The sequence below is a fragment of the Pogona vitticeps genome, chromosome 4, assembly GCF_051106095.1.
Source record: "Pogona vitticeps strain Pit_001003342236 chromosome 4, PviZW2.1, whole genome shotgun sequence".
Taxonomy (NCBI): Eukaryota; Metazoa; Chordata; class Lepidosauria; order Squamata; family Agamidae; genus Pogona; species Pogona vitticeps.
The window spans coordinates 13,913,123-13,928,035 of record NC_135786.1 but is presented as its reverse complement, the minus strand read 5'-3'; the positions used below and the strand labels follow the sequence as shown (position 1 = coordinate 13,928,035).

The 14,913-nt window shown below is 42.9% G+C and overlaps 1 long non-coding RNA gene across 1 annotated transcript; it reads left to right on the top strand.

Annotated features, from left to right (window-relative positions):
* The first annotated feature begins 5,025 nt into the window (after nucleotides 1-5,025).
* LOC144588757 (uncharacterized) lies at nucleotides 5,026-11,713 on the top strand. Its single transcript, XR_013544444.1, has 2 exons — nucleotides 5,026-7,158; nucleotides 7,954-11,713. It is a non-coding gene; the product is annotated as an uncharacterized LOC144588757 (long non-coding RNA).
* Nucleotides 11,714-14,913: the final 3,200 nt, after the last annotated feature.

Genomic DNA, 14,913 nt, shown 5'->3' with positions numbered 1-14,913 from the left:
CTATTATTATGCCATGCTTTTCATTCTCCATCCAACACTGCTTCTCTTTGTTGCTCTCAGAGGATAGTTTAATTGTGTGTGCCAGTTTCCATGAACTCGCCCCACCACCAGCTTCCCATCCCTTGGCCGCCTTTTGTTTCTGAGACACTGTCACTGGACTGGTGTCTCCATGTCCGTCTGTCTCACTCATGGGAAAAGTCATTTCCCCACTCCCTCTTTCTCTCCCTTTGGTCACGGTGCCACCTAATTCGACCAGTTCCTCTGGCTGGGCACCTAAGGCTGCTCTCCACCCCTCTTTGCCACTCCCTGAGGTGTTTCGGGAGGGGGGGAGCTTCATCCTTGAATTATCCCTTTTATGGCATGCCGGGGGGGGGGAGATAGAGGGACAGGCATCCGAAACAGGGAGGGCAGCAGGGGGAGGAGTACGGCGTGTGTGTGAGAGAAAGCTTGGCAGCCCCTTCCATGCTCAGGCACAGCTGCAAGTGCCCAATGCAGAGCCTGCACTCTGGGCATTGTGTGTGTGTATGTGTGTGTGTGTGTGTGGGGGGAGTGGGAGTTCTGACTCTGGACAGCCGGAGTTCAGTGACACCGAAGGTCGCTGTAGGTGCCACAGTCAAAAGCACCTATCTGCCACGGTGGGTACTGTATGGGAACCAGTTTGGATGGGATGTACCGTGAGTCTGGTGTGCTGTGAAGACAACTCGCCAGCCATGCCACCTGTGCCATGGTGCCATGAAGGGAAAGAGGGAACTGAGAGGAAAAAGCAGCCACCGAGGGTGAGTGGGGGAGGTGGAGCCTGCCAGGGCTCTGAGGGAAGCCATAATCACCACCAGTGCCGCCACCAACTCCCAACACCCCTCAAAGCGACTGGCAAGGAGAAGCGGTGGGTGAGGGGTGGAGGGGAAAGATGGAGGAGGAGGAGACCTCAGAGGAGTTAGTAACTGAAGGACCGATTGAGGTGGTGGGGTTGAGGTGGAGTGGCGACAGATTGAAAAGAGACCATACCTTCCAAGCCAGAAGGAAGCGGGGGGGGGGGGGGGAGAACTCCACAACAGGTGCGCAAAGGCAGCCTCCAGGTAACAGCAAACAGGGCTATCAGTCATTTCAGAAGCAGGACAGGAGAGGGAAGCAATTTTTGCTGGTGAGTTATAGGGTGAAATAGGAGGTAAAGGGAAGGAGAGATGTGTCAGTTCTCTGTCAAACTTGGTCATAAGCACCCACTGTGAGGTGTGTGTTTGTTTGTGTGTGTGTGCTTGGCAGATGCCCACGGTGAGGGTAACAGCAGCGGTATGCCCAAACAGATACACTTATCCAGATGTCTTAATCATGTGAGAAGTAGTTGTGATGATAGGCAGTAGAGAGATAACCGTGGAAGAAACCCTCATCGGATTCCACTGTCCTGGGCATTTATTTATTTATTTATTTATTTATTTATTTATTTATTTATTTATTTATTTATTTATTTATTTATCTATCTATCTATCTATCTATCTATCTATCTATCTATCTATCTATCTATCTATCTATCTATCTATCTATCTATCTATCTATCTATCTATCTATCATTAGGACATAGAACCTGTTGTTAATTTATTTGAATCCCACCACTGGATAAAACTTGTATTGCCGGTCATTTATGAACAACAATACATGATGAATTAGTAATATTCGGTGATCGAAACTGAAAGTATGAGGGCTATGCTGAAGAAACCCAATCAGTGTAAGAAAAAAACATGCAAATACAAAATGAATTCTAAGAGAAGCTATGTAGATTCCCTTGTTGCAAATAAAAAGTATTTCGAGACAAAGAGTGGCTTATCCTTTGATTAGGGGGAGTGGCTTACCCCCCAAATTTTCAAGGCCACCCTAACTTTGCCTGAACAATTGAATGAATAATATGTCCTTTTTTTGATCATAGACTTTTAATCAGAAAGTACAGTATAATTTACAAGACCATAATCAACATCAGACTAAAGCCTATGAAGCAGTTTTCCATTAAAAGCGTTAAGAGGATTTCTGGATAGCTCAGATGTTTAGGCATGTTTAGCCAAAGGTTGGGAGTTCAATTCCCCATTACGCCTCTCCTGACAGAGGCTGGACCTGATCCATATGATACTTTCCAACTCTGCAGTTCTTAGGTTAAAATAAAAGCTTAAAATGGTAACATAACACCCATATGCTGATTGTACAATATTTTATTTTATTTTACCACAGACTCTGTTATCAAAGGAAGGCTATATTTCAGATAGTATTTTTCATAGACGCAATCATGTCAGTCCATGTCAAGATGTGCCACAAAAATAAAACCACAAGAGTTGTGACCCTTTAAAGACAAAGAGATTTATTTCAATGTGAATTTTAATTTAAATTAAAAATAATAGGAAACACAATTTTAAAAAACCAGTTAAGACAATATTTTAAAAAATACTCAATTAAACACATCTTTTAAAAAAACAATTAAATGGTAATATTAAATGCCACCATTTAAAAACACTTAAAACATATGCACATTATTGGATGTCCACCTCGTCTCCTTAACATCATCAGATCTTTCCATGAGGGAATGAAAGGCGCTGTAGTTTTTGACGGCTCAACATCAGACCCCTTTGACATCCGAAGCGGAGTGAAACAGGGCTGTGTCCTCGCACCAACACTTTTTGGGATCTTTTTTGCTGTCATGCTGAAGCATGCCTTTGGAACTGCAACCGAGGGTGTCTATCTCCGGACTAGATCAGACGGAAAGCTCTTTAATCTCTCCAGATTGAGAGCGAAGACCAAAGTCCAACTGAAATGCATGCGGGACTTCCTCTTCGCAGATGATGCAGCCATCGTTGCCCACTCTGCTGAAGACCTCCAACAACTCATGAATCGTTTCAGCAAGGCCTGCCAAGACTTTGGACTAACAATCAGCCTGAAGAAAACACAAGTCATGGGCCAGGGCGTGGACTCACCTCCTTCCATTACCATCTCTACACAAGAATTGGAGGTTGTTCATGACTTTGTGTACCTTGGCTCAACCATCTCTGACACCCTCTCTCTGGATGTCGAGCTGGATAAACGCATTGGCAAAGCAGCCACCATGTTCTCTAGACTCACAAAGAGAGTATGGCTCAATAAGAAGCTGACGACACATACAAAGATCCAAGTCTATAGAGCCTGTGTCCTAAGCACACTCCTGTACTGCAGCGAGTCCTGGACCCTTTGTGCACGGCAGGAGAGGAAGCTGAACACGTTCCATATGCGTTGCCTCCGACGGATTTTTGGCATCACCTGGCAGGACAAAGTCCCAAACAGAGTAGTCCTAGAACGAGCTGGAATTTTCAGCATGAATACATTGCTGAAACAGCGACGTCTACGTTGGCTTGGGCACGTCGTGAGAATGGCTGATGGTCGGATTCCAAAGGACCTCCTGTATGGAGAATTAGTGCAGGGAAATCGCCCCAGAGGGAGACCACAGCTGCGATACAAGGACGTCTGCAAGCGAGATCTGAAGGCCTTAGGAATAGACCTCAACAGATGGGAAACCCTGACATCTGAGCGTTCAGCCTGGAGGCAGGCACTGCATCGTGGCCTCTCCCAATTTGAAGCGACCCTTGCCCAGCAGGCCGAGGCAAAGAGGAAATCACAAAAGCAGCAAAACCAGGGAGCTGGACAGGGGACAGATTGGATTTGTCTTCAGTGTGGAAGGGATTGTCACTCTCGAATTGGCCTCCTCAGCCACACTAGACGCTGTTCCAAGTCCTCCACACAGAGCACGCTACCATAGTCTTTCGAGACTGAAGGATGCCTAACAAATTAAATTCAATATATAAAACATATCTTCTTCACTTCCTCAGATGCAGGAGACAGACAAGTTACTTTGCCACAGCTTTCTGCGGTCTTTTCCTCATTCTTTTTTTTTTCCCCAAAAGGAAAATCAGAAAGGGAAAAAAAGTTTTGCAAAGGTCTGCGTTCTGCTTTCAACGGGGAAATCAGTTTGCCTCTAGGCTCCGTATGAAGAGTGCATGTCAACAGCTCATGTAAAACGTTTTCAATTTCCTCAGAGCCACAGAGGGAAGTCTTTTATGATATGGAACACCCATAAACCAGCCTTCTGTTACTGCCAAGTGAAGTATATTAAAGTTGAGCCTAGAAGCAGTGTGTGTATGAATAGGTGGTGAGAGTTGGCAAGGAGATCTTTCATCCGGAAAATAACCTCGGCAGTTTACCGTGCAAAAGCGAATGTGATATAATGGACAGCAGTGGCTTGCTAAAGCCTGCCTGACGGGAATCCCACCCCTGGGGCTGGGGGATGTCTTGGGTTTGGCTTTCCCCCTCTTTCTTTGCCCCCAGGGGGCATAGGAAGAGGGAGAAAGGGATCAAAAGGATCCCCCAGCCCCGGATGCTTAGGGTCGGGCTTCTCCCCTCTTTCTATGCCCCATGAAGGCATAGGAAGAGGGAGAGAGCAAACAATGCTATCCCCCAGCTCTGCAGCCTTTGCAAAGGCAGCAGCATTGGGAAATGGCTTGGGTAGGGCTTTCCCCCTCTTTCTATCCCTCGTAGGGGCATAGGAAGGGGGGGGAGGGATCAAACCAATTCCTCAGCCTGGGATGGCTTGGATCAGGTTTCCCCCGTCTTTGCATGCCTATGTGGGGCATAGAAAGAGGGGAAAAGCCCGGCTCAAGCTATCCCCCAATGCTGCTTCCAAGAAACAGATCCGGGCTAGTTTCTAGACCAACGGTTCCCAACATTGGGTCTCCAAAAGTTCTTGAACTAAGACTTCCTGAAACCTTTACCCCTAGCTGTGCAGGCCAGGGTTTCTGGGACCTATAGTCTAAGAATACCTGGGTTACCCAAGGTTGGGAACCATTGCTGTACATTCACCTTGCTACTGTGTACATCTTAGCACCAATGTCATCCTTAAGTGGACTTCAGACTAGACATGGGGACAAATATAAAAATGAATCAGGATAGTCAACAAATATCCCTGATTAATCAGGTATTCATTGCTTTGTATTCTTGGAGTCCAGAAATCCAGACGAATACAAAGCAACAAATATAACCCTTTTATATTTGTCCCTTCATTCCCTCTCTGCTTATGTCCCTGTGGATCAGCTGTTCCTTGGGGGCATAAGCAGACTCAGGAGCTATGGGTTCAGAGCCCCACTCAGTCATGGGAGGTAGCACTGGCTGAACATCTCACATCCCTCAAAAACCCTGTAAAGGTCATAATAAGTGGAACACGATTTAAATAATTATTATCTTAATCACAGATATATAACAGACAACAAGAGCAATCATAACAACAAAATGTTATAATTTGTGCACCCAAATCCTAGGCAATAGCGCCAATGCAAAACATTGCTTGCAGAATTGCAAAGGTCAAGTGTCCCTTTGAATTCGGATTCAGATAAAAATCCAGGATGTCTTCCTTTTCTGATTTGGGTGTCCCATATATAGAAGAGTCAGCTCCACATGTGGAATATTCAAAAATCTAAAATAAAATATCTATTCAAATGTATGCATTTCACACATTCACAAGCATATAGGAATTATACCTAAACCAAGTTGGCAAGGGCCTCAGTAGCCCTCTGGCTTCTTCAGTTATCCTGCTCTTTCTGATTCAAATCTCTTACTTACACCCCTGTTCTTTCTTAGTCCCACCTCCTTTAGGCTAAACCAATATTTCATAGGGGTTGCGTATACAGGCTATGTTTTCCCCTGGTGCTAATTTAGGAGAACATAGAAGCATAGACCATTATCTGGTCCTCTAGGTGTTTTGGCATCCACCACCCAGAAGGACCAGACAGTATAGCTAGTGGTCAGAGACATTGGGAATTGAAATCCAAAACATCTGGAGGGTGTGAACTTAAGACAACTTGGTCCTCAAATGGGTGGCAATAATTCTTTAGTGTCTCAGATGGTGAAAAGTCATTCCCACCCTTTCACGAGAAGCCATGAACTGAACTTGGATGCTTTGTGTAAAAGCGTTTGCTCTGTCCACTTAACGGTGGCTTCTCCCAGGTGGGATGTGAGAAGGGCAGATGAAAATGGGCCTAGATTGAGACAGGCAAGTCTCACAGAGGGCTAAGGCTGATATTTTTTTTGTCCACAGAACACAATTCAGGCCACACAAGTCTCCAGGTGCAGAAATGACTGGATCAGAAACCAGCTGGATCCTACTTCTGGTTTCTTGGAAAGATTGAAAATAAATTTGGGGTGGGGGTGGTTGGTTCTGTGGGTGTGTCCAGTAGAGATGGGCACAAACTGCTGGTTTGGTGGTTCGTGCTGGTTCGTCCTTTGGACAAACAGGTGTTTGGTGGTTCCCAGTCCCACCTCCTCTGGCAGGCACCCATTCAGAGGCAGTGTCCCAGCTTCCCTGATCTGGCTCCTCTGGTGCTGCCACTGGAGTGGGTGCCTGCCAGATGAGGTGGGACTGGGAACCACCAAACTCCTGTTTGTCCAAAGGACGAACCGGCACGAACTACCGAACCAGTGATTCATGTCCACCTCAAGTGTCCGGGGAAGAGAAGCCTGCAATGAAAGTCTCTCTGTGAACCCCTGCATTAATTGTTCTGGCCTGTTCTTGCATAGCACAAATAGCTGATGGTGAGATAGGCAACTGTAGTAAAATACAGCTGGAAGCCATAAGGTTGCGGGAAAGCATCTGTTGCTTTTCCAGCTAAGTCTCCTTCAGTTTCAATTCTATTGATAATTTGTAGTAATCTTAACTATACGCTTGTTCAACTTTTTTTTTTCTGTATTGTGTTTTTAGTATTGAAAACGGGTTTAATGATGTTTTTAGCAGTTATAACCCTTTTAAAAACCTGTTTTTGTTCAGATTATATTGTAGGCATCCTTGAGTTCCAGTTTTTGGAAGAAAGGTGGATTAGAAATCAAGAAATCAAGCAAGCAAACAAATACATTTGAAGTACAGTGGTGCCTCGACTTACGAACGTCCCGACATACAACCATTTCGAGTTACGACCACCTCCGGCCACAAAATTTTGCTTCTACTTGCGGCTGGAGCTTCCACTTACAAGCACAAAAAGGCAGGGAAAAAAGGTGGGAAATTCAAATTGCTAACCATAGGTGACAACGAGGCTGCTTCTTTGTAGCTCTTTCACCCCAGCAGTTAGAGAGTGTGCGATTGGAGGAGGCTTCGGACTGCCTGATAAGGTAAGGTGCTGCTTTCTGCTTTTAAAAAAACTGTTCAGGGTGGGTTTTGCAGCGTGGTTTTGGGCTGGGGGAGGTTATGTTTCTGTGCTGTGATTGATCTTGCAGTCTTTGTTTTTTTGGGGGGGTTCTCTCTGGTTTTCAATGGGTCTTGCAGGGTTTGGTTGCTTTTTGGAGTTCCCCCCCATTTCTGAAGGTTTTTTGGGGGGGTTGTTTGCTTTTTGCTTTGCTTTTTTTGCATTTCCGAAGGATCTTGCATGGTTTGTTTGCATTTTGATTTGCTTTTTTGCATTTCCAAAGGGTCTTGCATGGTCTGCTTGGTTTTTGCTTTCCTTTTTTGCATTTCCAAAGGGTCTTGCACATTTTTTTTGCATTTCGCTTTGCTTTTTTTGCATTTCCAAAGGGACTTGCATGGTTTGTTTGCTTCCCCCACTTCAGCCGGAATGGATTAATTGCATTTCAATGCATTCCTATGGGAAATGGTGCTTCAACTTATGACCATTTCGAGTTAGGACCGGAATTCTGGAACCAATTAAGTTTGTAAGATGAGGCACCACTGTACATGAAATCTTGCTTTCCAGTTCAGAGTCAAAACTACGAAGCAATGCCGCCTAGTGGATCAGACACCACATCTATTCAATTATGTCTATTTTAACTTTCTGGGTTCTGTTTTGTGCCTACTGTTTTATACAGTGTATCATATAATATATCATTATATAATATAATTTGGCAGTCACAGTGTGTGACAGAGAAGGCAGAACAACCTGGCCCCTACCTCACTGTACTCTTTCTCCACAGGGGAAAAATGTTTAGCTTGATGAAAAGGGATCAACTCAAGAAGAGAGGGAGTTGTAACTGTGGAATGCGAGACAAGAGCATAGAGGCTCTCGTTGGAGTGCCGTCCGTCCTTAAGGTGTCTCAGGAGGTTCAAACCATCCCGCTGCCATCTCCCTGAGAGACCGTCAATCGGGGAACTGACACCAGAGAACTGGAGAAGAGATTGTTAAGACTAACAGTCACCACACAAACTGAATGGGAATTGTTAGGAAAGGAAGAAAGGGGGAGGTCCATGGTAGAGGCGGGAATGGGGGTAATAAAAAGGGAGAGAGACCAAATCCTGGATGGTTGGGAACTAATCTGTGTGGAAGACCCTTGGACAGGGAGATGGGAAAAGGTGAAGGTGCCTCGCGAGGAAGCTGACTACCGCCGGAGGAGGGGACTACCCAAAAGACCATCGTACTGGGGTGAGTCAGAGGCCCGAGAGTGGAGGTGATGGCTGAAAGAGGAGAAGGAGGTGGTAGTGAGGGAAGCAGAGGAGCGCTGGGCGTGGCATGTGGAGGAGGCACACAGGAGGGCATACCTCCAGGACCATGGGGCCCCTATGAGAGAGAAGAGGAGCCCTTATGGGTAGAGGCCAGGGATGAGGAGACCCTATCGCTATTAGGGGATGAAGAAAGAGAACACCCTAATGAAGACAATGACCCCTTCTTACCTGGGCCATGGGAGAACAAATCGTTGAACCCTTTGATACTGAGGTTTGGTTGCCCTTGCATCGCCCGTTGGTGCCAAGAGAGAAGTTACAGGATGAACAGTTAAATAACATATTACGGTTGAATGACTCAATAAACCCAAGTTTTGATTTAACTTTAAAAATGACTCCTAGTTTATTTGGAAAAGAGGAGGAGGCTATGTATGAACCCTCACAGTAACGCAGTGTAGATCAAACAGACAGTATGGGAACATCTAGCTATTCTTAATGGATCCATGTCTTCGTTGCAAAACTAATTACAACCAAGAAACTGTGGGAACTAAAAACCTCTTTCTATATTTGATGAGGATTCATGAAGAACATGCTGGAATGACATACTGTAGCCACTCAGAGTAGACTATGTCTATATGGGCGGCATATAAATGTAATCAATCAATCAATCAATCAATCAATCAATCAATCAATCAATCAATCAATCAATCAATCAATAAAATGTTGCCTCATCTTCCAAAATGTGTTTTTTTTAACAAAGAGAGACGATCCTGAAATCTGGTCAGCTTGGTGTTCATCTCAAGAAAAAGGTTCTAGATCAGCCCATGTGCCATCTGGGGCCATTTTGCCATTTTGTAGGGTTGCTATACTCCCAAATACCAGTTCCTCCCTTCAGGCTCTGTGGCTTTCCTGCCTCTGGAAGCTTCTGGATTCCATCCAATCTTTGATGAGATCCTGAGCAAGATCTCATCCTGTCTTGGGTAATGCCCTAGTGAAGGGTGACATACACATAGCCTTCTTTCAAACTGTTGCTTGAACAAGTATGGCAGAGGATGAGAATATATTACATAATAATATATATTTTATTAGACTGCATGCTAAGTTTTCCTATGCCCTACATGCAGAAATTATTGAAACCAACTTTTGTACCCTTACAATCTGATCCTGGTTAATTGCAGAGCCTGACTTCCTTATCTGCAAAACTAGGAGTGAGCCATGGCAAGTCCAACTCAGCCCAAAATATAAGGTCCAGCAATGTCCTTACTTACCTTGTTGACAACTTCATCTTCCAGAAAACCAAATAAACCAAAATTTGATCAGTGATTTTGGATCTGCTCCTTTATCAAAAGGGAATAACTGGTTAGCGAGGTGGAAATTGAGTTACCACATCCTCTTAAGATTTGTTATACAGTATTGCACAAAAGGAAGGCAAAGAGTAGTATAACGCACACTCCGGACTTAAAAAAAAGTTAGTTTCAGCTTAAGGAAATTCTAGATGAGATCCCATGGTCAGAAATACTAAAGGAGAAGAGAGTTCAGAAAAGATTGAAGTTTCTTAGAGACAGATAACTGAAAGCATGATCACAAACAATCCCTATGAGATAGATAGAAAAATGGAAGACTTCTAAAGAAAGTGGGCTGGTTGCACAAGAAACATTCAGGTGAGCTGAGATTTAAAAGGGGGGGGGCATGGATAGGAAATGTAATTTTAAAAAATAGCCAGTATTTCAGGGAAAATGTCAGGAGGGCTAAAACTGAATGAGCTCAGTCTTGAGAGGGAGTGAAAAAGAACAACTGGAAGAGGGGTTCCTCTGCTATGTTTGGACCAAGAGAAAGACTATGGGAGTAACAGGTCCACTGCGTGTAGAAGATGGAGAAATATTAATGAGTGACAGAAAGAAAGTAGGACTGCCCAGCGTCTATTTATTGTGCCTCTGCTTTCTTCCAAAAAGAAAACATTGCTCTGCTAAGTGCTAGTAACATAAAAGAGGAAGAGAGGAAACTGCTGCCCAAGATAAATCAGTAGGTGTTACGGGAACATCTAGTTAACTTCAAAAGAATTCATATCTTCACGGCCAGATGAATTGCATCCAAGGGTACTAAAAGAACCTGAGATGCAATCTCACATACCTTCAGTCTATAATCTTTGAGATTTCTTGGAGAACATTTCATCAGGTTCAGAAGGGGTGAAACTCGGGGGAAAAAATCCAAGCTGTTAGTGGCTGGTCAGTTTGATGCAGACATCCATAAGGTTCTAGAGCAATCATTAAACAGTTCTTCTGTGAGCATCTGTAATCCTAAGAAGGTCACTGATGCCAATATTGAGATAACTTTAGGAAGATGGGGGAGAGTATGAGCCAACAATAATAACTGAAGTTAAGATAAAGGCTATTCAGGACTTAAAACAGAAGGAATGCCATTAAGATAAATACCAGTAAATAATTATGTGTTGTCAAGTCAGTTCAGACTTATGGCAGTCCTTGCCAGGCTTTCCTAGAAACAAGGCCCTCAGAAGTTGCTTACCAGTCCCTTCTTTTGAGGGTGCGCTGGGACCGTGCCACATTTCCAAGGCTACACAGCTTGGCTCTTTTCTCAGGATGCACGGCATAGATTAGACGTTCCACAAATGGTATCAGAATAACCTAGATTGTTAAGCAAATCTTAACAGATTCCCAGAAGGGAAGCCGGGCCACTATCTCTAAAGATGGCGGCATTGGAGGACAAATAGGAGGAGGTGGCAGGACCAGGTAAGGAGGCGATGGGGGTTGTGGGAAAAGGGGCAGATCATCCATTTTGCCAAAGCAAAATGAAGAGCTGAGCAGAAAAAGAATATGACCCTTCAAGTTGTGTAGGCAAAATGGGACCAGACCATGAACTGAACCAGGAGCCAGCCCTAGTTTACGGTTTGTTTTTTCTCTCTTCATTTCACAGTTCAATTTGTGTCCATCTCTAATATATCAGGCAAGTATGGGAAACATATTGTCATTGGAAGAATGCCTTCATGTCTAAGACAAAAAAAAGTTGGATCTTAAGGTTGTGGCCTTGGGTGTCATTAAGGACAGGCACCCTACCTCACTGGAATTCTACATTTATTTAGTATTTGAATATACACAGATGCAGTGTGTTGCAGTGGCCCTCACTGTGCACACAACAACTACTACACAGTTCCCTTCTGAAGAAAAATTCCTCCAAACATCCTTGTTGGTGATGACTACACCGAGCAGGAAATCACAATCATAGAGAATGTTTCAGACTATGGGCAAAGAGATGAAGGGAGGATAGGGGCAGAAAGAAAAACAGGCTTTCATGCAAAGAACATTTCTGTTATTTCCACATCAATTTACAGCAATTTACAGCAATTTCATTTGTCTCATTTGTCAATCTTCTTTGGCTAAAACATCATAGGAGCACAGGAAGCTGCCAATAGTCAGGTACTGAATCCATCTTGACTAGTATTTTCTGTTCTAACTGGCAGCAGTTCTGCATGGGTTGCAACCAGATTCCTTCCTGCCCTGCCTGAAGATCCCTGATGTTTCCAGGTTGTCTCCCATTCAAGTGTAATCGTACTTGGCTTTCAGTTGGACATGAAATTTGTTCAGAGCATGGGGTAAATGAAATAATAATTAATATTTGCACATATTCTTATTTTTTTTCCTACAATATTTATTTATTTATTTATTTATTTATTTATTTATTTATTTATTTATTTATTTATTTATTTATTTATTTATAGATTGTGGAACACACAAACATGGAAAACACAAGTAGTACTAAAAATCCAGTCAAAGTGGTAATGCATAACAGTCCTTTGAAAAATCACAGGTAGCTAGTTATTGAGGGAAGGCCTGCCTGAAAAGAAAGGTCTTTGCCTGCTTGCAAAAGGACAGTAAAGATGGGGCCAGCCTGGCCTCCTGTGGGAGGGAGTTCCAGAGTCTGGGAGCAGCAACAGAGAAGGCCCCCTCCTGTGTCCCCATCAGATGCACCTGTGAAAGTGGCGGGACTGAGAGAAAGGACTGATGCCATTGACTAAAAAGGAAAAAAATAAGATAAAGACACAGATGAAACTGGCTTATCTTTACCTATACACGTGAGCTTTAGAAGCTGTTCGTATGTTCCAAAGGAATTGTCATCGCTTAGTAAAATCAACTATCAGGCTTCACTGAATTTAAAACATACTCTATTTAAATCCCATGGGCACATAGTCAAGAGCACATCGTTAGCAGAAATACCTGGTAGCTTTTGACTCAAAATATAAACTTGCTCATATGATATAGACTTCCTGTTCTGAAAAAAGTTACCAAATGGTGCAATCCTATCCTGAGATCTTTACTCAGAGCTAAGTCTCATTGACTTTAATGGGATTTATTCCCAGATAAATTGAAATTGACCATAGGTTTCCTCTCACATTGTTAGCTATATACTTCTAACATCCCTGAAGTTCATAGGTAAACTTGAATTTCTGTCTTCATTGCTTAACAGTTTTCTAAAAAGGCCAGACAGCTGAGTAATTTATATCCAAGGTATTTATGCTGTTTTCTGGAAGGGGAAAAAAAACCCAAACCCCCAAGCACTCCTGCTCCTGGGTTCAAATGTCAAGTGTTCACAGAATGAAGGGTGAAGATGTTTGCTGAGATGGCATCTTGCAGTGTTTACATGGTACCTGGCCGTGTGCTGTCCGCCTTTAGTTACAGCAATAAATAACTCAGCATTTGTAAACACAGAGATTCCTAGAAGTACCAGCTCAGTTTGTAGCTTTCCTATGACATAAACAGTTCAATAGGAAGTAGTAGGAAGGGAAGGATAGGTTTCCCACCCTATTTATAGGAAGATGTTAGACTCTTCTAAATGTGAAAGGATTGAAATCTGTCTTGCTTAAGGATGCTAAAATCTGGCAATGGCTTTTTGTCTGTAGCAATGAAATAAGACAAAACTGATTTTGCATCTCAGTCTGACACCTCAGGTGGTTCTATAAATTTGCAGCCTTCATCTGGATACTTGTTTTTTATATTTGAATCCTGAAGCTTAAGGTCTGATTGGGTGATTTTTGGACTTTTTGTTCGTGGTTCCCCCCCCCCCCCCCGGCTTTTGAGATTTTAGAAATATAGAGAGTCATAACTAGCATTCTGGCACCAGAACAAGCAGCGCGATGCCCCATGTAAGGCATGGGTATATGTCTGCCATGGAAAAGGAAGAGCATGTGTGCTTTATCCCACAAGTAAGAAAAAGTTCATGGTTTCAGAAAAGGAAAATGAATAGGACTGAGAGGTATTGTCATTCATTTTCTTAACAGTGATTAAATGATTCACCTTCAGATTTCAGTGCTCTCTAAAATTTGGTGCCCTGTGGCTCAGGTTGATTAGCTCTGCATTTACAAGCAATGCAAAGCAGATTAAAATTCAAATTGCAGTTAAGCATAAGTTTCTTATATGATTACAACAGCGATGTAATTATCTATTGTCTTATTATACAAGTAGCCTTTTGCAACCTTAGCTGTAATGTTATTTGAGGAATTGGAGAGGAGAAAAGAGATGTAAAAATTACGGAGCCTACCTGGATAATATTTTTAAAATTGGGGAAATAAATAAATCGCACCAATCTTTATAAAATGTGCAACGCAACGGGACATGTTCAGCAGTTTCCACTGTACCAGATTGGCAAGGGCAAAGATACTGATTGTAAGGGATGTCTTAGTATCTTCACTCTAGAATAGCTGAAGGCAGAACATTGAAATGGACCAGAATGAAAACTCTCTGATGTCTCACAACCAGTTCTAATTTATAAAGCTATTCTGCTGGGATGAAGATTTTACTGAGATTCCCAGCCACTGAGTAATATGGAACTCGCACTCTGTCGAGTGTTATATCCCAGATCCATTTCCTAATATTCTGTTTTGCTTTTATAAATCTCAGATGTAACAAAGTCACAGGGGATAACCAAAAGGATGACAATTCCCCTCCACTGCTCTTGCCCAGCTTGATTCTGTCTCTTAGAATCAGAGATGCCAAGACTATAAGATTATGTTTTAATGGACTTTAGCCATGGAATAAAGATATTAAAAGCTCTTGTTTTCAGATTCTGTGGTTTAAGTCACTCTACCATGTATACATTTTACATGATTGACTGCTTTGTTGCTCACATTACCTTCATTTTGTTATTGTTACATGCCGTGAAGTCACTTCTAACCAACATCAGTCCTATTAATGACCTTGTCGTTAAGAGTTCTGCCCTCCTCCTGCAGATTGAAGGCTATGGTTTTCTTTATTGAGCCAATCCATCTCAAGTTCGGTCTTCCTCTTTTCTTAACTGCCTTCCATTTTTAGTAACGTTAATGTGTTTTCCAATGAGTCTTACCTTGTTCCTTGCTTTTCCTTTTCAGAGGATTCAAACCAGAAATGTTCTGAATCTTGTTTTGTTTTGTAAAGATCATGTTTATGATTTTGTAAAGTGCAGTAATATATTATGGTGCAGTGGTACTGCAGCCAAAATTCTGCTCATGA